This window comes from Leucoraja erinacea, unplaced genomic scaffold (genome assembly GCF_028641065.1).
Source record: "Leucoraja erinacea ecotype New England unplaced genomic scaffold, Leri_hhj_1 Leri_576S, whole genome shotgun sequence".
Taxonomy (NCBI): Eukaryota; Metazoa; Chordata; class Chondrichthyes; order Rajiformes; family Rajidae; genus Leucoraja; species Leucoraja erinaceus.
Genome location: NW_026576483.1, coordinates 1 through 22,314, shown reverse-complemented (window position 1 = coordinate 22,314; position 22,314 = coordinate 1). Strand labels below are relative to the sequence as shown.

The window sequence follows — 22,314 nt, the reverse complement described above, 5'->3', positions numbered from 1 at the left end:
CTATGACAAAATTAAAATTCCATTGAATTAGATAAAAAAATTATAAAAGCATTTCACCAAAATTTATTAAACTAAGGCCACAGGTATTTACTAAATGGCTAAATTATGACAAATAAAAAATCTCAAGTGCAATAGAAATTAAAACTAAATGCATAGGTAGTTAAGTTTGCTACTAAGTACATACCTAAAATGTATTAATAACGTCCTAACGGGCCTGTCCCACTTCGGCAAGTGCAGGAGACTCTGCACTGGCCACATGATTGCCACATGTTCGCTGGTGGTCTCTGGTGAGTCTCCTTCATGGTCGCGAGGTGTTCCCGCATTCTGGGAACGAGTCGCGGCCTCAGTGTGATCGCCGCAAATTTTTCAACATTTTTGGTCACAGAAAAATTTTCTGTGACCAAAAATTGGTCGCCATGGAGATAATCAATAATCCTGTAGTTGTGGGTGCAGTTGTAGTGTGGTCGCCATGTAGTTATGGGTAGTCGAGGTACTCGTAGGTAGTTTTAATTCAGAGCTTCTAATTGTGATACCAACATCCATTGACTTTTAGTCAGTAAGACACTGGGATTATCAATGTCTTCTAGAATGAGTTTTAGGTCAAGCAAATGCTTAACCATCATATGTGCTGCCCCAGCGAGTTGCTTGGTCAAAAATAGCTCCCTTCCCTGCACGTCTCCGGAGGATAGCATCAATTTTAGAGGTCCTGGCTGCTGTAGCTACTTACCTCCCCTTGCCTATCAGAGTAGCTGCATGGCGTTCTTTCAATCCTTCTGTTATTGCTAGTTGCAATGTATGTACAGCACAATGCATATGTTGGATTTGACAGCTGACATGCTGTCCGCAATAATATCATCTAAAGTTTCATCATTCTGTTCTATTTCTGCTGTTCCGGTCTCAGAATCTGCATCCGAGATCTCCCTTTCAGTAGTAACTTTCATCTTAAACTTTATTATTTTTTTCTATTATGCTTGGCATATTTGAAGCATAATCAGTAACGACGCGTAGAATCTGGTCTTATTTAATTTCAAAATCTTTCAAACTTTCTTCCACTAATTTCTGGAGATAAATGCTCACGATGTGCCTTGGTGTCCTTTACTCCCAATGTCCGTGTTACTATTTTATTGTTTTCATCAACAAATCTAGCATTGATGGCAAAATAGTTAACTCTGTGACGAGTGGCGGCATCCATATTAATGAGCATGAACCGCCCCTTAAGAGTTTTTTGAAGCTTTTCCTTTTCATTCTTGGCTTCTACAAGTATAGAAAACATAGACATTGAAAATAGGTGCAGGAGTAGGCCATTCGGCCCCACGCAATACTCCAGGTGTGGTCTCACCAAGACCCGGTACAACTGCAGTAGAACCTCCTACATCGCATACATCTTATTACATTCTGTTGTACCACTTCATTTTTTGAGCTTTAAAAAAGATAGAAATAAAAGAAGTAAGGAAAGTAAGCAAGAATCGTGAAGGTGCAGGAAAGTGTTGGGAAAAGAGAACCCCTTAGGGAAGGAATTAGAGAAGGAAGCAAAGAAAAGAAATAAGACCCTAGAAAGAAAAGAAAAAAAAAAGAAGAAAGAAAAATCAATCGCTCTATTGTAACACAAAACTCCGCAAAAAAGGATATACCAACCGTGTTTTTATTAAAAATTTATTTTATACCCCCCGTTTCCAGGTCTTGGTAGCCTTTATGTTATAACTTATTATTGCACCTTATGCTTGTAATAGTTCCATAAATGCAGACCACGTCTTTTGGAAGTGATCTGCTTTGCCTGCTAGGAGGAGTCTCATCTCTTCCAAGTGTAATGTTTCGAACATGTTTGAAATCCACATTTTTGTTGTAGGTATTGGAGCATTTTTCCAAAATTTAAGTATAAGCTTTTTTCCGATTATTAGCCCATAATTAAGTAAATTCTTTTGAAACATATTTAATTCTGGGTTACCTTCCGATATTCCAAAAATGATCCATTCTACTTTGGGTAGTAGTTTTGTTTTAAATAATTTTGTGAAGATTTCAAATATTTCGTTCCAGAATTTTTGGATTTTTATACAGAAAACAAAAGAGTGCGCTATGTTAGCTTCTTGTAACTGACATTTATCACAAATGGGTGAGACATTGGGGAAAAGTTTATTTATTTTAGTTTTTGAATAATATAGTCTATGTAATGTTTTATATTGGATTAGAGTATGTCGTACGTTGATCGAGCATTTATGCACATATAATAAGTGTTTATCCCAGCTCTCTTTTGAAATTTTTATAGCTAATTCTTGTTCCCAGTCTCTTCTAATATTATCTGTTGTAGGTATTTCTATATTCAATATAATATTATATAAATATGATATTAGATTTGCTGATTCAGCCTTTATCTTCATGGCTTCATCTAATAAGTCTGGGGGCATATTATAATAGTCCTTTGTATATTTTTTCAGATAATCACGGATTTGAAGATATTTAAAATATTGATTATTTTTCAAGTTATATTTCAGTTGTAATTGTTGAAATGGTAATAATTTCCCTAATTCATACAGGTCTCCGAGCGTTTTGATTCCCGTTCTTTCCCATTGTGTAAATGATTTATCTATAATTGAGGGTTTAAACGAAGGGTTATTGGCTATTGGCATTAGCAGAGATAGATTTCTTAATTTTAAGTTCTGTTTTTATTTGTTTCCAAGTTCTAATTGTACTATGTATCATTGGATTTTTATTATAATATTTGTTATTCAAATTCGTTGGTGAGAGGAGAGTCGCTCCTGTATTACCAGGAGCGCAGTCCTCTCTCTCCATTATAATCCAGTCCACCTGCTGGGCAGAGTTGTCCAGCAGGTGAATCATATTTTTAATATTTACCGCCCAATTATAATACATGAAGTTAAGGAGCGCTAGACCACCCATCTCTTTTAATATTATTAAATATTAAAAGAGATGTCACTCTACTAAACAACGTACCTCGGTGACTGCCAATCACCCACCCCCGGACACTTATTATTTTATTTTTTTATTCAAATCGTTTGCTATGTCGCTCTTCAAGGGAGATGCTAAATGCATTTCGTTGTCTCTGTACTGTACACTGACAATGACAATTAAAATTGAATCTGAATCTGAATCTTTTGGTTTACTGAGGTGTGCTCTTTGTATTCTGTGGGATTTATAATCCCATATAAAGTTTGTGATGTCTGAGTCTAATTTTTTGAAAAAAATTTTTGGAAGATATATTGGAATTGATTGAAATAAATAAAGGATTTGTGGTAAAAAGATCATTTTTATAGCATTGATTCGACCTATTAAAGACATCGGCAGCGTTTTCCAGAATTTAATTAGATTGTTTAATTTCTTAAGTAAGGGGCTATAATTAGCATTCAACATACCGTGATAATTTCTAGTGATTTCAATTCCTAAGTATTTAAATTTTTCTGTAGCTATTTTAAAAGGGAATTTCAAAAGTTGTGTTGAGTCTTTCGGTTTTATTGACATAATTTCACTTTTGTTCCAGTTTATTCTGTATCATGAGAAAGATCCGAAATCCTCGATTAGGTTTAATATGTTTGGTATACTGATTTGGGGTTTTGTGATATACAGTAATACATCGTCTGCGTATAAGGATATTTTGTTATTTGAATGTTTTGTATTATACCCATAGATGTCAGGATGTGTTCTAACTTTTTCAGCTAAGGGTTCAATTACCAGAGCGAATAATAGCGGTGATAATGAACACCCTTGTCTATTGCCCCTTGTTAATTGGAATTTCGTAGATAATATATTATTAGTTAATATTCTAGCCGTGGGTTTGTTATATAATAATTTTATCCATGCGATGAAGCTCTCTCCCATTTGAAATTTTTGCAATACTTTAAACATATAATCCCATTCTACTTGATCAAACGCTTTTTCTGCGTCCAATGAAATGATAGATAACTCTTGTTCTTGAGATTTGTGAGAGTGCATTATGTTAAGCAGACGTCTCAGGTTATTAAATGAGTGTCTCTTAGGTATAAATCCCGTCTGATCCTTATTTATTAATTTACTGACATATTGACTTAGTCTTCTAGCTAGTATTTTCGCTAATATTTTTTGATCAGTATTTAACAATGCAATAGCTCTGTATGATCCTGGTTCTTCTATATCTTTATATTTTTTAAGTATTAGTGTGATCGTTGATTCTGCTAGTGTTTCAGGTAAGGTTTGTTTCTTTAAAAGCAAATGTATACATTTTCTGTAGACGTGGGGTCACTGTATCGTAAAAACATTTATAAAATTCATTACTGAATCCGTCTGGTCCTGGTGTTTTTCCGTTCTTAAGTGTGTTTATTGTGTCTTCTATTTCCTTAGCTGTAATTTGTGCTCCCAGTTCCTCTTGTTCTTTCAATTCTAATTTTGGGAGGTTACAATCGTTCAAAAATTCTAAAGCTTTGTTATTGTTTATTAGCGTTTTCGATGTGTATAAGTTCTTATAATATTGAGCAAATCTTTTATTGATATCCTTAGGTAGTGTTAATAATTCCCCTCTATCTGATTTAATCTTTAAAATTGCATGATCTTTTTCCCGTTTTTTCAGATTGCGGGCCAAAAGTTTATGGGGTTTATCCCCAAATTCAAAACATTCTTGTTTGGTAATTTGGAATAATCTTATAATCTTCTCTGATAGTAATTTATTTAGCTTAAATTTCAGAATTAAAATTTTATTATGTTTATCCATAGTTGGATCTTTAGCGTTATCTATATCTAATTGTCTGATTTGTTCTTCTAATTGTCTTTGTTCATTTTTATTCTTTTTGTTTTGAAAAGCTTGATACGAGATAATGACTCCTCTAATAAATGCTTTGAAGGATTCCCATAATAAAGTAGGCGAAATATCTGGTGTATCATTTATCTCAAAAAATAGATCCATTTGTTTTTTTAGATATATACTCCCTTGTGGGTCTTTCAAAATTTGCGAGTTAAACCTCCAGAACGATTTGTTCGTAGAGATTCCTTCCAGTTTTAAAACAAAAGATAGCGGGGAATGATCTGAAATCGTATTGGTGTGGTATTTAGGGTTAAGAGTATAAGGGATTAGTTTTGAATCCACTAGGAAATAGTCTATACGTGAGTATGTTTTATGCACCATTGAATAAAACGAGTATTCCCTTCCAGTCGGGTTCGCGATCCTCCAAACGTCTGCTATATTTGTATTTTTTATATATGTATTTAAGAGTTCACTAGTTTTAGATTTCATATTACCTCTTTGTTTTTGCGTCGATTTATCTAAATACGGATCTAAAGCACAGTTGAAGTCTCCTCCAATTATAACATTTTGATAGTTAGATTCTGCGATTTTATTCAGAATTTTATTAAAAAATTGAGGATTGTCAAAATTGGGCGCATATATGTTTACCAAGGTGATTGGCGTAGCATAAATCTCTCCTGTGACTATAAGGTATCTCCCTTCCTTATCTGATATAATATTCTTTGATTTGAATGGTATTCCTTTGCGAATAATAATTGCGGTGCCTCTGGATTTCGATGTGTATGAGGAGTGAAATGTTTGGCCTATCCATTTCGCCCTCAATCTCATCTGGTCTTGATGTTTAAGGTGGGTTTCTTGTAGAAAAGAAATGTCCGCGTTATATGATTTCAACTGAGCTAGTATTTTGCCCCTTTTAATTGGTTCATTAATACCCCTTATATTCCAGCTACATAATGTGATTCCTCCCATTTTCTTTTGTTTATCATCTTGCATTTTCTCTGATTTTAGTACCTTTATTTATTACGGTGCATCCGTAGCTCAGGACTCTGGATAGTTGGGGGGCGTTTATATTATTAACTTCCTTGGTATATCCCTTTTGCGATTTTCCTTGAAAAAAAAACAGATAATAGTGACATATTGTGAAAAAAAAAAAATTTGACAGATAAAATTACAGTGTCTGGAGTGTTCGACACTGTAATGCGTGTCCCACACGTCTGTGGGGTCCGACATTTATTCGACTTCCGAAATTGATGATGTACTGTTAGCTCCGCTCTTTTTATTATTCTATCCCTAAGAAGGCGGTGCCGTTTCAAATTCAGCTAAATTTAACCCATTACCTTATCTATATCTGTATATTTATATATATTTCATTAGCCAGTATCCGATCTATGTTCAGCTACTGTGAAATTTATTTATCTAACGCTTTCATCTACTATTTATTTATAGTTAGTTATATCTTTGATAAAAGTAAGCTGTTAGCTGTAAGGGTTAACCAGAAACAGGCTCCTGGAATTATGCCAGGTGCCTCCCTTCTTCACACAAACTACATATCCCTTATCATTTCAATGTTATCTACTTTAATTCTAAAATTAGTCATCTCTATATATGGACTAGTCTGTCTTATAAGCAGATTATTACATTTTACCCATTATATAGTTCAGGTTAGTTTCCATTTATATTTTTATATTAGTATTTGTTAGTTATTGTTGATTCTCTATATTTTGTAAAAGTGTTTAAAAATCTTGATTCGCCATTCGACCTTGGGGTGTTTTCCACATTCGGCTCTGATGTTCATCTTTGGTTAGCTCATCAGTCTTTCCTTCGTTCTGAACAAAGGATGTCCTTGAGTTAAATTCCAGAGCGTCCAAAGGCGATAAGATGTCTAGACAAACGCACGTGGAAAAGGTTCCATTTTAAACTTTTAGAGAGTGTTGTTTCTTCCCTTGTCTTCGGGTGTTCTCTGTGAGATAATAAAAGGCAAGAAAATGTCCATATCCTCCCGCTGGTGTGGTTAATCTTCTGTTTCTGCCTTTGCGACAATCTCTTCGGCATATTTGTAAGATGCATCCGAGTTAGTGAAGGTTTTCTCTTTTCCCTTGTAAGTAATGCGCATTCTGGCCGGATAAAAAACGCCACATCTAACATCTTTGACTCCATAGAGAATCTGTCTTGTCTGTTCAAATTTTCTTCTCTTTTGAACAATCTCAAAGGGATAATCCCGCAGGAGTTTGATAGTGTCTTGTCCGAAGGTCATCTTCACTCCATATTTGATTTTTTTCATCAGGTCCTCAAGTGCTGAAATGTCCCGAAGTTTGACAATGATCTGTCGTGGGTGGGCTGGATCTGCTTGTGCTCTTGGCTTAAATCTCGGTATTCGATGTGCCACTTCAATTTCCGGTTCCACAGGTAGATTGAGTACCTGTTTAATTAGGTTGGCAGTGAACCCACGAGCGTTGTCCCCTTCTGCCCCTTCTGTTACTCCCAGTATTCTTAGATTTTGGCGTCGTGAGCGAGCTTCAAGATCAAGGCATTTATCTGAAACTTTCGCCAGTTGACTCTTGAGGCTGTCCACTTCTAGCTTCATTCCCTGCATATCTTCAGCCATTTGTTCAACCGCTGTTTCCATATCTTTTATTTCAGTTCCATGTGAAGAAACAATTACATTCACAGCCTCAAACTTCTTCTCAGTTTCTTCTTCGCCTTTCTTAATTCTCACCACTAGCTCTTCATGCACATCCTCAATTCGTTTTTGTATAATACCAATGCAGTCAATAATTTTTTGATTACCAGCATTAATGTTTGCCATATTTTCCATTGATTTAACATTCATATTTTCCATACTTTCCAACATTTTTGAGTTTCCAGCCTCAATATCCTTTCTCAAATCTCTTACCGAGCTCTTTATGTCCTCCATTTCATTTTTCTCCTTAGTAGCCATCTCAGTCATGGATCTTGTAGCCATTCCAGAATCCACTTCAGAGGTCTGTTCTTCAATTTTCTGTATTTTCAGCAGTTTTGTGATGTTTCTCTGAGGGCTCTGAGCTGGAGACGTTTTTTTTCATTTAAACTGCTTTTCCCTCCGTTTTAAATTGCAGCGCTTACTGATGACGTCATCAGCGCGACATCCCGGGGCTCCGGTGAGTTTTTGAATCGGTCCTGACTTCCAAACACAATTTTAGCGCAAAAAATCGCGTTTCCACAGGAGCGGAGCTAAAAGTTGCGACTGCTAGCGTAGCATGGCGCAACCGGAAGTCCTGCATGCCTACTTTTAATGACTGGTGTACCATGACACCCAGGTCTCGTTGCATCCCCCCCTTTCCTAATCGGCCACCATTCAGATAATAATCTACTTTCCTGTTTTTGCCACCAAAGTGGATAACCTCACATTTATCCACATTATACTGCATCTGCCATGCATTTGCCCACTCACCCAGCCTATCCAAGTCACCTTGCAGCCTCCTAGCATCCTCCACCCAGCTAACACTGCCCCCCAGCTTCGTGTCATCTGAAAACCTGGAGATGTTGCATTCAATTCCCTCGTCCAAATCATTAATATATATCGTAAATAGCTGGGGTCCCAGCACTGAGCCTTGCGGTACCCCACTAGTCACTGCCTGTCATTGTAAAAAGGACCCGTTTACTCCTACTCTTTGTTTCCTGTCTGCCAGCCAGTTCTCTATCCACATCAAAACTGAAGCCCCAATACCGTGTGCTTTAAGTTTGTACACTAATCTCTTATGTGGAACCTTGTCGAAAGCCTTCTGAAAGTCCAGATATAACACATCCACTGGTTCTCCCTTATCCACTCTACTAGTTACATCCTCGAAAAATTCTATAAGATTTGTCAGCCATGATTTACCTTTCATAAATCCATGCTGACTTTGTCCAATGATTTCACCACTTTCCAAATGTGCTGCTATCCCATCTTTAATAGCAGTTTCCCCACTACTGACGTTAGACTAACTGGTCTGTAATTCCCTGTTTTCTCTCTCCCACCCTTTTTAAAAAGTGGGGTTACATTAGCTACCTTCCAATCCTCAGGAACTACTCCAGAATCTAAAGAGTTTTGAAAAATTATCACTAATGCATCCACTATTTCTGGGGCTACTTCCTTAAGTACTCTGGGATGCAGCCTATCTGGCCCTGGGGATTTATCGACCTTTAATCCATTCAATTTACCTCACACCACTTCCAGGCTAACCTGGATTTTACTCAGTTCCTCAATCTCATTGGACCCCTGGTCCCCTGCTATTTCAGGCAGATTATTTATGTCTTCTTTAGTGAAGACAGAACCAAAGTAGTTATTCAATTGGTCTGCCATGTCCTTGTTCCCCATGATCAATTCACCTGTTTCTGACTGCAAGGGACCTGTATTTGTTTTAACTAAGTATATGTTTTCTGATACTCTCCCTTGCCAGAGAAACTCCTAGTTTCTTAGCCATTTCCTCGTTTCTCTCGGGTGGAAATAAAGTGTGCGGTATGTTTAAAAAGTGGGATATTTTTTCAATTTACGTAGTCTCTGAAATTTATGTTGAGGTCGGAGTCGGGACTTTTTTTACCGACTCCGACTCCAGCAACACCAAATTTGCACCGACTCGACGACTCCGACTCCACAGTCCTGGGATGGTCAGCACATGGAACCTGCTGCCATGTGGGATAACTGAGATGAACAACATCACTGCATTTATAGGAAAGCTGGATTAACACGAGGAAAACCTAAATTTAAAAAACTGCAGATGCTGAAAATCTGAAACGTAAAATGCTGGAAACATTCTGTGGATCGGACAGGATCTGAAAAGATAAACAATTGATATAGTGTTGGAGGCCCTTTGTTAGAAATGGGAATGATTTGGAGAAGAAAAAAATAGGTTTAGGTTCTTCAAACTTGTGTGGGGCTTCGTTATAGCGATGCAGGCAGCCACAGATGGGTCAGAGTGGAATAGAGAATTAAAGTGGCACCAATCACCCCTATTGTCTGATGCAGCTGTCCTGCAAAGTGGTCACCCAATCTGTTAATGTCGGCGAGATCACGTGGAGAAGGCTGTGAAAATGTTGGTGTGGAGCAACAACGTGGTCTTGTTGAGTAGAGTGGCCTCATTTTGCTGGAGCAAAGTAACAAAAACTTGGAAAAACACCAAATAACTCATGATAAAGAAACTCTTGATTTTAAAGACTTTGAAAAAGATAAATAAAATAGTTGCCTGTTCAAGTATCACATCTTTGTTCTAATTGAATGGAAGCTGAATTAAACTTGTTTTTCTCATTTTCAAATACAGATTCCACAAATTCCAGTGACAACATGTACACAATGATTAATCCCGTTCCACCTGGAGGAAGCCGGTCAAATGTAAGTTTATCATGAGAGGAAAAGCACATGCAAACTTTCTCCTTGCTTTCACAGAATTGATACAAATACTGTCAAAATGAATGAAACAGGACATTCTTAACATATGGTAGTCTATAAGTGCTCGGTATTTCGACTGCGCATGCCCAGGTCAAAGGTCACTATGTATAATAATAATAATAAAGACATTTTATGGGCGCCTTTCAAAAGTCTCAAGGACACCTCACAAAAATTTAGCAGGGAGAGGAAAAACATGTAAGGGGAATGAAATAAATAGTAGAGACATGACTAGTACACAAAGTAAAGACAGAAACAGCCCAGGGAAGCAGTGGACCTTAATTTCTTCAGTTTTTTCCAGCTTTGATTCTTCAAGGTAAGAAAATACAGCTTTCAAACTATGAAATAGTTGTATTTGTTGTTCCTTTGTTAAAAGCTAAGATTATTTTGTCGTTTTTATTGCTTTATTATGCTTTGGTGAGTTTGTGCTAGTCCGTGGTCGATGTTGGGCCTGGGTCTGTTGAGTTGCTGCTGGGCCGTCCACGTCCCGTCCCGGGGCCCGGCCGTAGTTGAACTGGGGTTGGCTAAAGAATTTCATTGGCTTTCACCCCAGCTCAACTCCCGCCGGGCCTACTGACAGCCCCGGACCGATGACACCAACAGCCCCAGGCCCACAGCCAGCGCGGAGAAGAAGTGTCAACTCCAGCCAAGTCCTGCTCCCTGATGGGCCAGGGCCCGCCAGCAGCCAACCTCCCCAGTGCCAGCAAAAGCCGAGCACCAGCCATTCATACAAAGCGCTCCAGCCCCCTCCCCATGAAAGCCCGGCCAGACCCCTCCACCCACGTCCGGACACCCGGGAGGGGACGGGGATGGCCCAGCAGCAACTCAACGAACACGGGCCCGACACCGACCACGTACGAGCACGATCTCGCTCACTCACCAAAGCATAATCAAGCAATAAAAATGACAAAATAATCTTAGCTTTTAACAAAGGAACAATAAATACAGCTATTTCATAGTTTGAAAGTAGTATTTTCATACCAAGAAGAATCAAAGGTAGAAAAAACAGAAGCAATGAAGGTTCACTGCTCCACTGCTTTCCAGGGGTGTTTATGCATAGTGACCTTTGACCTGGGCATGTGCAGTTGGAATACCGAACTCGCTTATTAGGATCCATGCATACAAAAACAAGATGACTGCTGTGGATATAGATCCTATGTCACAAATGGCTATTGGACCTTCAGGTTTGTGTTTGTTCACCCAGAGTTTTGTTGTATTCCTGGATGGTCACCTTAAGTATTACCATATTTTGCTGAACTGTATAAGCCACAGTGGGCGGCACAGTGGCGCAACGGTAAAGTTGTTGCCCTGCAGCGCTTGCAGCGCCGGAGACCCGGGTTCTATCCCGACTACAGTTGGCTGTCTGTAATGAGTTTGTACATTCTCCCCATGACCTGTGTGGGTATTCTCCGAGATATTTGGTTTCCTCCCACGCTCCAAAGACATACAGGTATGTAGGTTGATTGGCTTGGTATAAGTGTAAATTGTCCCTCGTGTCTGTAGGATAGTGTCAGTGTCAGAGGATCGCTGGTCGTTGCAGACTCGGTGTGCTGAAGTTTTTCCACGTGTTTCCACGCTGTATCTCTAAACTAAACATAGAATTTGTTGACCTCTTTACAATTTGCTTTGCTTTTCTTCCAGTTCCCACTGGGGCCTGGCTCTGAAGGTCCCATGGGTGGAATGGGCGGAATTGAGCCACTTCATATGAATGGATCATTAGGTAAGTCACCTTCCTACCAGGAGCAATCATAAAAGGGCACTGAAGCCTTTTATGCAACACGGAAATAAATAAATCAACAGGGCTTCTGAATCCTTGTTGGAATGGAGGCATTGGAATAAATAAGCCATACACAGTTGGGTTTTTATGCGCGGATGAGTGAAAAATGAAACCGTTGTCAAAGAATAGAACTTTTCAGTATTTTTCTACCATGGTTATGTCGCGTCAGAAATGTTAATGGAAATATTTGCTTTTACGCTCCCTAGGATCAGGCGTTATGGACGGGATCCCTAAGGTATGAGTTTAACTTTGATACAAAGTTTAACAATTAATATAAACATTCAACAGAGATTATGTGATTCTTCGATCACAATCCAAAAGGGAGTGGAATGGAGTGGTCCATAATGTTGCCAGTTCTATACTGAACACGATTCCATTTTATGGAAATATCTACATCTCGAAGTATAAACCACGGCTAATTCCCTATTGCTACATTTTCATTTTATAGATCATGAGTACCTTTAGAGGACATGTACCAACCATCCCAACATACATTTGCTATTCAGATATAGCCACACATTTTTCTTTGTAATAGTCGTCTGATATTGTGTGTAAATAAATTAAAATCCTAGAAGGATTGATTTGATGGACTTATTTTCCCCTGAAGGCACAGTGAACTGGTGACAGTATTTTATCCATGTGCTGTCTTGAGAGGAAGCAAACTGAGTGCGTTGAGTCTACATAAATTATGTGAAGGAAAGAGATCTGGAATGGCTGAGGGAAAAGCAGTGATCAGATGAGAGAGATTTAAAAGGCGTCACAAAAAAAAGAGGAAAGAATAACAATTGCAGTTATTAGAAATAGAAAATAAAAGTTAGAGTCATTGTCATACAGCATGGAAACAGGTCCTTCAGTCCAGTTTGCCCATGCTGATCAAGGTGCCCCCTCTGCATCAGTCCCACCTGCCCAGGTCTGGCCCATATCCCTCTAAACCTTTCCTATCCATATGTCTTTTAAATGTTGTTATAGTTTCTGCCTCAACTACCTCCTCTGGCAACTCATCCACTGTGTGAAAAATTTGCCCCTCGGATCCCTATTAAATGTTTTCCCTCTTACCTTAACATATGTCCTCTGGTTCTTGATACTCCTACTCAGGGTGAAAGACTCTGTGCATCTATCCTAACTATCTCTCTCTCATGATCTTGTACACCACTATAAGATGTCTCCTCCTCCTATGCTCCAAGGAATCCAGTCCTAACCTGCCCAACCTCTCCCGATACTTCAGGCCTTCAAGTTCTGGCACCATCCTAATAAATCTTCTGTGCATTCTTTTCAGCTGAACAACATAATTCCTATAGTAGGAAGACCAAAATCAAACACAATACTCCAACTGTGGCCTCACCAGTGCCTTGTGCAGCTGTAACATAATATCCCAACTTCTATACTCAAAACCCTGACTGATGAAGGCCGAAAGCCTGCATGACCACCTTATCTACCTGTGACACAACTTTCAAGGAACCATGTACCTGCTCTCCTAGATCCCTCTGTTCTACCACACATCAGAATCCTGATTTACTGTGAAGGTCCTGCTCCGATTAGACTTCCCAAAATGCAATACCTCACATTTACCTGCATTAAACTCCATTAACCATTCGTCTGCCCACTTGCCCAGCCGACCAAGATCCTGATGTAACCATTGACCACCATCTTCGCTATCTCCAATACCACTCACTTTTGTGTCATCTGCCAACTTACTAATAATGTCTTGTAGGTTCTCATCCAAATCACTGGCTCTGGTGAGACCACATCTGGAGTATTGTGTACAGTTTTGGTCTCCTAATTTGAGGAATGACATCCTTGTGATTGAGGCAGTGCAGCGTAGGTTCACGAGAATGATCACTGGGATGGCGGGACTGTCATATGAGGAAAGATTGAAAAGACTAGGCTCGTATTCACTGGAGTTTAGAAGGTTGAGAGGGGGATCTTATAGAAACATATACAATTATAAAAGGACTGGACAAGCTAGATGCAGGAAAAATGTTCCCAATGTTGGGCAAGGCCAGAACCAGGGGTCATAGTCTTAGAATAAAGGGGAGGTCATTTAAGACTGAGGTGAGAAAAAACGTTTTCACACAGAGAGTTGTGAATTTATGGAATTCCCTGCCACAGAGGGCAGTGGAGGCCAAGTCACTGGATGGATTTAAGAGAGAGTTAGATAGAGCTTTAGGAGCTAGTGGAGTCAAAGGATATGGGGAGAAGGTAGGCACCGGTTATTGACAGGAGACGATCAGCCATGATCACAATGAATAATGGGCTGAATGGCCTCCTCCTGCACCTATTTTCTATGTCTATGTCTAATAGTTGCCATAAAGTTCTAGAGAATGTGAAAATAATTGCATATAATAGTCAATTGGAAAGAAATTTGGAGAATCTGATTTACTGGTGAATATTAGAACAAACGGTGGACAACATGGCTGCAGAGCTCCCAAGTATTCCTAGAAAAGTACTGGTGTGTTAGCCCATGTCATCTGAATCGATTGTAAGGCTCAGAGAAATGTGTAATTCCCAGAATTCTTCTGACGGCAACATTCGTGCATTGTAGAAAGTTGTGGTAATTCCTCAAACTTACATTGGAATCACTTTTGGAAGCAAATCACTGATTCTTTAAAATTCCGCTTCCGTTATTTCAATTCTACACAGGATTATTTAAATTCTTGCATTATGCCGGGTCTCCTGTGGTTAACTCCCTAGGACTTTCTTCTGCCTATATTTCTTCCTTTGAACAGCTTACCTGGACCAAAGTTCCTCTGGTCCTTGCCTTACACCCCACTACCCTCTGCCTCCAACACATAGTTTTCCAACATTTCTGCCACCTTCAACATGGTCCCATTGCCAGTCAGATTTTCCCATCCCCACCTGTTCTGCTTTATGTGGAGCCTGCTCCCTCAAACTCCTTGGTTCACTCATCCATTCCCACCCAAACCACCCCTCCCCAGGTAGTTTCCCATGCAACTGCAGGAGATGCAACACCTGTCCCTATACCGCCTCCCTCACAGCCATCCAGGGACCACAGCTGCACTTCCAGGTGAGACAGAGGTTCACACGCACCTCCTACAACCTTGTCTATTGCCTTGTCTATTGTATTTGGCGTCCTTTACATCAGTGAAACCAAGCATGCTAGGTCTGTCGAGGCCTGCTGGATCTCCCGGTTGCTAACCATTTAAACTCCCCTTTCCATTCCCATACCAACCTTTCTGCCCTGGGCCTCCTCCACTGCCGGAGTGAGGCCACACGCAAACTGGAGGAGAAGCATCTCATTCCGCTTGGGTAACATACAACCCAATGGTGTGAACATTGAATTCTCCAATTTTATGTAACTTAACGAAGAACATCCCTTTCCTCTTCTACCTAGTAACTTCCTCTGACTTCACATTCTTCTCTTTTCGCATCTCAACCTTTTGTCATATACCCATCTCTAGCCTTTGTCCACCCATCAGCCAATCTACTCCTGCCCCCCACCCCCCTGACATGTATCCACCTATCACTTGTCCTGCCCCTACCTTTCGCCCAGCTTGCTTCCCTCGACTACAATGAAACTGAAGAAGGGTGATGAGCCGAGGCATCACCTATCCATGTTCTCTAGAGATACTGCCCCACTGAATTACTCCAGCACTGTCTTTTTTTTAAACCAGCATATGTAGTTTCTCATAACAGTGTATCACTTTTCTGTTGTTCTAATCCTACCTACCTATATGTACAGATGATGTCCAAGTAATTAAAGTATATCCACTTTCTAACATCAGAAGAGATTGGTATTTTGGACTTTGGTTTAGCAGTGGATATAATACCAGCTCCTGGGGTCCTAACTGGTGGATTATAAACAACTGATGTGATCAATGGCAGATTCTTAAATGTATCAATGTACACATGATGAAATTGAAACCTGGTCTTCAGGGACTCTATTGAAGGCAAAATGAGCAATAAACCTTATCAAGACAAACATTTGGAATTAACTCAATGTGATCATCTCTGAGAATTAAAATTGCCACTTAGCAGCTCTGTGATGTGGTGTTCGCTTGCTTTGACTCTCTTTGGGAGAGAAACTCCATCTTTTAATGAATGAAATTATGTACCTTCCAGAATTCTCCCAACAACATGAGCAGCATTACCAATCCTCCAGGCACTCCAAGGGATGATGGTGAATTAGGAGGCAATTTTCTTCACTCCTTCCAAAATGATAACGTGAGTATGTGAGCATACTAGATACAGTGCCCTCCATAATGTTTGGGACAAAGACCTATCATTTATTTATTTGCCGCTGTGCTCCACAATTTGAGATGTAGTAGAAAAAAAAATCACGCATTTAAAGTGCACATTGTCAGATTTTAATAAAGGGCATTTTTATACATTTTGGTTTCACCATGTAGAAATTACAGCTGTGTTTATACATAGTCCCCTCATTTCAGAGCACCATAATGTTTGGGACACATGGCTTCACAGGTGTTTGTAATTGCTCAGGTGTGTTTAATTGCCTCCTTAATGCAGGTACAAGAGAGCTCTCAGCACCTAGTCTTTCCTCCAGTCTTTCCATCACCTTTGGAAACTTTTATTGCTGTTTATCAACATGAGGACCAAAGTTGTGCCAATGAAAGTCAAAGAAGTCATTATGAGACTGAGAAACAGGAATAAAACTGTTAGAGACATCAGCCAAACCTTAAGCTTACCAAAATCAACTGTTTGGAACATCATTAAGAAGAAAGACAGCACTGTTGAGCTTACTAATCACAAAGGGACTGGCAGGCCAAGGAAGACCTCCACAGCTGATGACAAAATAATTCTCTCTATAATAAAAAAAAAAACCCCAAAACACCTGTCCGACAGATCAGAAACACTATTCAGGAGTCAGGTGTGGATTTGTCAATAACCACTGTCCGCAGAAGACTTCATGAACAGAAATACAGAGGCTACACTGCAATATGCAAACCACTGGTTAGCTGTAAAAATAGGATGGCAGGTTACAGTTTGCCAAGAAGTACTTAAAATAGCAACTACAGTTCTGGAAAAAGACGAGACGAAGATGAACTTAAATCAGAGTGATGGCAAGTGCAAAGTATTGAGGAGAGAAGGAACTGTCAAAGATTCAAAGCATACCATCTCATGTGTGAAACACGGTGGCATTGATGTATGGCCTGGGCATGTATGGCTGCTGAAGGTTCTGGCTCACTTATTACCATTGATGATACAACTGCTGATGGGAGTAGCACAATGAAATCTGAAGTGTATAGACACATCCTATCTGCTCAAGTTCAAACTCATTGGCCAGCGGTTCATTCTACAGCAAGACAATTATCCCAAACATACGGCTAACGTTTTTCAAAGCTAAAAAAATAGTCAATTCTTGAGTGGCCAAGCCAATCACCCAATCTGAATCCAATTAAGCATGCCTTGTATATGCTGAAGAGAAAACTGAAGGGAACTAGCCTCCAAAACAAGCATTAGCTAAAGATGGCTACAATACAGGCCTGGCAGAGCATCACCAGAGAAGACACCTAGCAACTGGTGATGTCCATGAATCGCAGACTTCAAGCAGTCATTGCATACAAAGGATATGCAACAAAATACTGAGGTCAGTCTGAAGAAGGGTTTCGGCCCGAAACGGTGCCTATTTCCTTCGCTTCATAGATGCTGCTGCACCCTCTGAGTTTCTCCAGCACTTTTGCCTATCTTCGATTTTCCATCATCTGCAGTTCCTTCTTAAACAAAATACTAAACATGCCTACTTTCATTTACATGACATTTGCTGTGCCCCAAACATTATGGTGCCCTGAAATGGGGGGGGGGCTTGATTTGTATAAAAAATGGGCTTTATTAAAATCTGACAATGTGCACTTTAACCGCAAGTCTTTGTTTTCTATTACTAATCTCAAATTGAGGCAAATAAATAAATGATGGGTCTTTGTCCGAAATATTGTGGAGGGCACTGTACACGTACATTCTAACACAAATAACTATGATAGATTTTGCTTGATAATTATTTATTATTATTTATTTCATTTCATCTTAGAGCTACTATCACTCAGGCTTCTATTTCTAGTGTGGTTATTGAGATATTTTCTTTAAAATGCAATTAATTTTCAGGTTAAAAAGCAGAGCAGGTACATGATAGCAGCTTTTTCGGCTTTGCACTTGTGCGTCATACACATTCAGCAGATCCTGTAGCACAAAGGCAATATTTTTGTGCATGAGCCTGCTGTCTGACAACACTCTCCAAGTAATCTTTTATCCCCCAACTGTCATAATTTTATTTTCAAAATTTTGATAATTTGCTATTAAATGAAATTATAACTTTTTTCAGAAAAAAATTGCTAGTAAAGTTTATTTCCTTTCTTGATTTCACCAGCAAATTTTCATTTTTTTTTAGGAGGGGAAATCAACTATGATTTATAGTAACTCTACAATGCATGCCATGTTAACTTGTATACAACTGATCCATGTAAAAAGTCACTTAATACTGTGTGATTTTGATAAGGCAAATCAGGTTGGGAATTTGTTAGTTATCGGTAGAAATTAGTAAACTGCAAAAAATAGCAAATAAGAGTTTAGAACTTGATTAAGATATTTGTTTTGCAAATTAGTGATCTGGATTAGGTTACAAACTAGACTAAGTGGGACCCAATGGGTCCCATGTTCACACGGGAAGGCTGGTCCCTCGACGCAATATTCCACTTCTCCACCAATTCCAATATTCCAATATTGCCAGTGGCCAGCTTTCTGGAGTGCTGGTATGGGTTCTTGGGGTGGCAGCTCAGTCCTTCAAGCCTGATCTGCTGGCAGCTCACTCACGGCTGGTGGGCTGGCAATTGACTCTTGACTATTCCTTGAAATTCCATTTCAAGCAGGGTGCAAGGCCACCAAATTCAAATCCATGTTCCTACCATTTCAAGCAGGGTGCAAGGCCACCAAATTCAAGTGCAGTTTCTTACCACTATGAGCAGGGTGCAAGGCCACCAAATTCAAGTGCAGTTTCCAACCACTTCAAGCAGGATGCCAGGCCGCCAAATTCAAATGCAGCTTCATACCATTTCATGCAGGATGAAACCGCCATAAAACCAACCAAAACACCAAACCCACAGTTCAGTAGACATTCAGTGTGTTCAGTTGACTCACAGCTCAGATAGAGTCATGGCCTCTCCTTCCCCCATCATGCAGAGTCTGAGCCACACCCACACTTCCTGGTGTTATAACCCCTCCCCCTCCCACCAGAAAAGGTGTGGCTTTCAGGGCGTGATTGGCAGGAGAGAGATTCTCAACATTTTTTAAACACTAATAACACTTTTATTTTTCATTGATGGGAAGAATTCTCTGCACCTGCTCAGCGGAGGGGGGGGGGGGACTGAGTAAGATGGCCAAAAATCACAGCCGTAAGAGCGTTTTATCTAAAATCAATATACATGTCAAACAGGAAGAAAGTGCATTTGCAGTAGTGCCTTTTAACTTCAAGACAAAGCACCCAAGCCGCCATTTGCAGTAAGTAGTGCCTTTCAACTTCAAGCCAAAGCACCCAAGCCACCATTTGCAGTAATGATTGCCTTTCAAACTCAAGTCAAAGCAGCCAATCTGCCATTTGCAGTAAGTGGTGCCTTTCAACTTCAAGCCAAAGCACCCAAGCCACCATGTGCAGTAAGTAGTGCCTTTCAACTTCATGCAAAACAACCAAACCACCATTTCGTGCACACAACTTCCTGGCGTTATAATCCCTCCCCCTCCCTCCCGCAGGTGAGGCAGAGAGAATGGTGATTTTTTTTGCAGTAAGTAGCGCCTTTCAACTTCAAGCAAAGCACACAATCCACTATTTGCAGTAAGTAGTGCCTTTCAACCTCAAGCCAAAGCACCCAAGCCACTATTTGCAGTAACTAGTTCCTTGCAACTTAATGCCACCATTTGCAGTAAGTAGTCCCTTTCAACTTCAAGCCAAAGCACCCAACCCACTATTTGCAGTAAGTAATGCCTTTCAACTTCATGCCACCATTTGCAGTAAGTGGTCCCTTTCAACTTCAAGCCAAAGCACCCAAGCCACCATGTGCAGTAAGTAGTGCCTTTCAACTTCAAGCCAAAGCACCCAAGCCACCATTTGCAGTAAGTAGTGCCTTTCAACTTCAAGCTAAAACACCCAAGCCACCATTTGCAGTAAGTAGTGCCTTTCAACTTCAAGCCAAAGCACCCAAACAACCATTCGCAGGCAGTGCCTTTTTACTTCAAACAAACCATATTTTCATTTTCAAACCACATTAAGGGTACTCACAGTTGTGTAGACATTTGTTCAGTGTTATTCAGAGCTCAGAGAGGCGTGACCCTTGGCTTCATCCATCTTGCAGAGAGTGAGTGAGGCACACCACTTCCTGGTTTTATAGTCCCTCTCCCTCCAGCAGGTGCAGCAGAGAGAATGGTGATTTAAAAAAAAACATTAATATCTCTCTGATTTGTCAACAATGGGGAAAAACCCTCCGCACCCGTAAGGCTAAGGGGGGCTTGGAGCGAGGTGGCCAAAAATGACGGCCGTAGGTGGCGGCTTTCTGTCGGAAATCGCAGCACAGTGGGCCAAAAGCGGTCACGATCAGAGATTTAGTAATATATAGATATATTAAGCCAGTTGATTAGTTCAAACCATTGAGCAGAAGTTTGGTCATGAGAGTGGGGTAAATTGGAGGGAAAGAAGGAAAGAGAGTGGAAGGGAGGTAATGAAAGGTGGAAGGTGTTCTGTGTGTTCATTTGTAGGGATCCATAACTCAGTTGTGTGTTTTCTCAATGATAACAAAACAAAATGTAATGATTTACTCCCTCCACACTAGTGGAGATTGAATTGCAGTGTTATATTGGGGTCAATTTCAGCAAACTATATTTGTAAGTTTGCCATGTTTAGCTGAACCTAGATGCTGCGAGATGTATGGTTCCAACCCGTGTAATCCTTGTCACTTTCTTTCAGTATTCCCCCAGCATGACGATGAGCGTGTGATTTTTCCCCTTCCCCCTTCTCCAGGATCAGAATGATGAGACAGCTGCCCTTTGGAAGATTAAAGAACGTATGCAAGAAGCAGTTCAACGTGTTGACGAGGAACTGGGGGCAAAACCCCAATTTTGAGTTTCACACAAGAAAAAAGCTGAACTTCTTTAATTCCATAAACATGAAGGACAACAAAAAAGAATCAAGACATAAAACCCTTCTCCTGGAAGGACTGTACGTTACACATCGCATCTTTTTGAAGCAAAGACAAAAATGTAAACGCCTCTAGCACCCGAACAGACCTCTTCTGCTTCATCCCCTGTTCACCCATGTATCTTTGTGCTGAACTGAATATGGCGCTAGTCTAGGTATAAGATCCGATGTTGTCCATATTGTAGCCATTTTAACTGGGACGTTTACACAATGTGGTTTACTTTCGAAGGCCTATTATTTGGTGGCACAGATTATTTTTTTTCTTGCTTCTGTGAGACTTCCCCGCCAGGTGCAAGGTGTTAATCAGTTGTTGTTCCATACCTGTGTAACTGAACGATGATATGCCCAGTGGGTTCCAGTTTGAGAGGAGCGTACATCTTTTCCCCCCAAATCTCATTATTCTCTAACCTCCCGAAACCCAACCCAACCCCCACCCCTGCGCCCACACGTATGTGCATACCTCAAATCTGGATTGCTTCATTCCTCTCTTACTTTATTGATCCAGAGGAAAACTCCACACGTGAGAAAGAGACAACTACAGACGTGATTGAAAAAGAGGAAAATAAACAGTTTTAATGGCACTGCAATGGTGCTGGGATCTCTGTACAATTACACACTACCTGTAGATGGCCTTTTGTTTAAACCCACTTCTATACAATGTGTATCAAGTTATGTAAAATATTATCTTGCCTGGACAACCCTTGTGCTGATTCTTGATAACATTGTAGCTGTTCTGTGTTTCTTACCTTGTAGTCTGGTTATAAAAAAGAAAAACATCTACAATGTAGTTTTGTGTTCAATATTTGTTGCTAATGTTTTATTGAGGGATGTTTTTTCTGCAACCCTTTACAGAGTTTTCAGGAACGTCAACTGTGTTATTGTGCTGACTGCAGGTTATGGGATGTTAACATACGTTGTTTTTGTTTGGGGTGAGGGGTGGTGGGGGTTGGGGGCAATAGCAGGATATTTCTAAATGAATTGCCTTTTTAGATGTGTTTCAAATCAATCTAACTGTGTTTAGCTGTAGAGTTGCTGAACGAGTATGTAAATCTCCTATTTGCAGTCAGATCGGAACTTACTGATGAAATTTTGGTGTTTTATAGTAGATTTCAGTTTCCAGGAAATCGTGCATTTTAAACTGAGAAAAAGACAAGTCTGGCAAATGTAATTTTACAAATTCGCTAAATTATTGTCTTCATTGGGATGGTTTTGAATGAAACGGTTCTTTTCTCCAATGCTGTAATAAAAATAAACGC

At 39.9% G+C, this 22,314-nt stretch overlaps 1 pseudogene; it reads left to right on the top strand.

Annotated features, from left to right (window-relative positions):
• The window catches only part of LOC129694196 (single-stranded DNA-binding protein 3-like), a 44,884-nt pseudogene extending 23,786 nt beyond the window's left edge, over positions 1-21,098 (top strand).
• Positions 21,099-22,314: the final 1,216 nt, after the last annotated feature.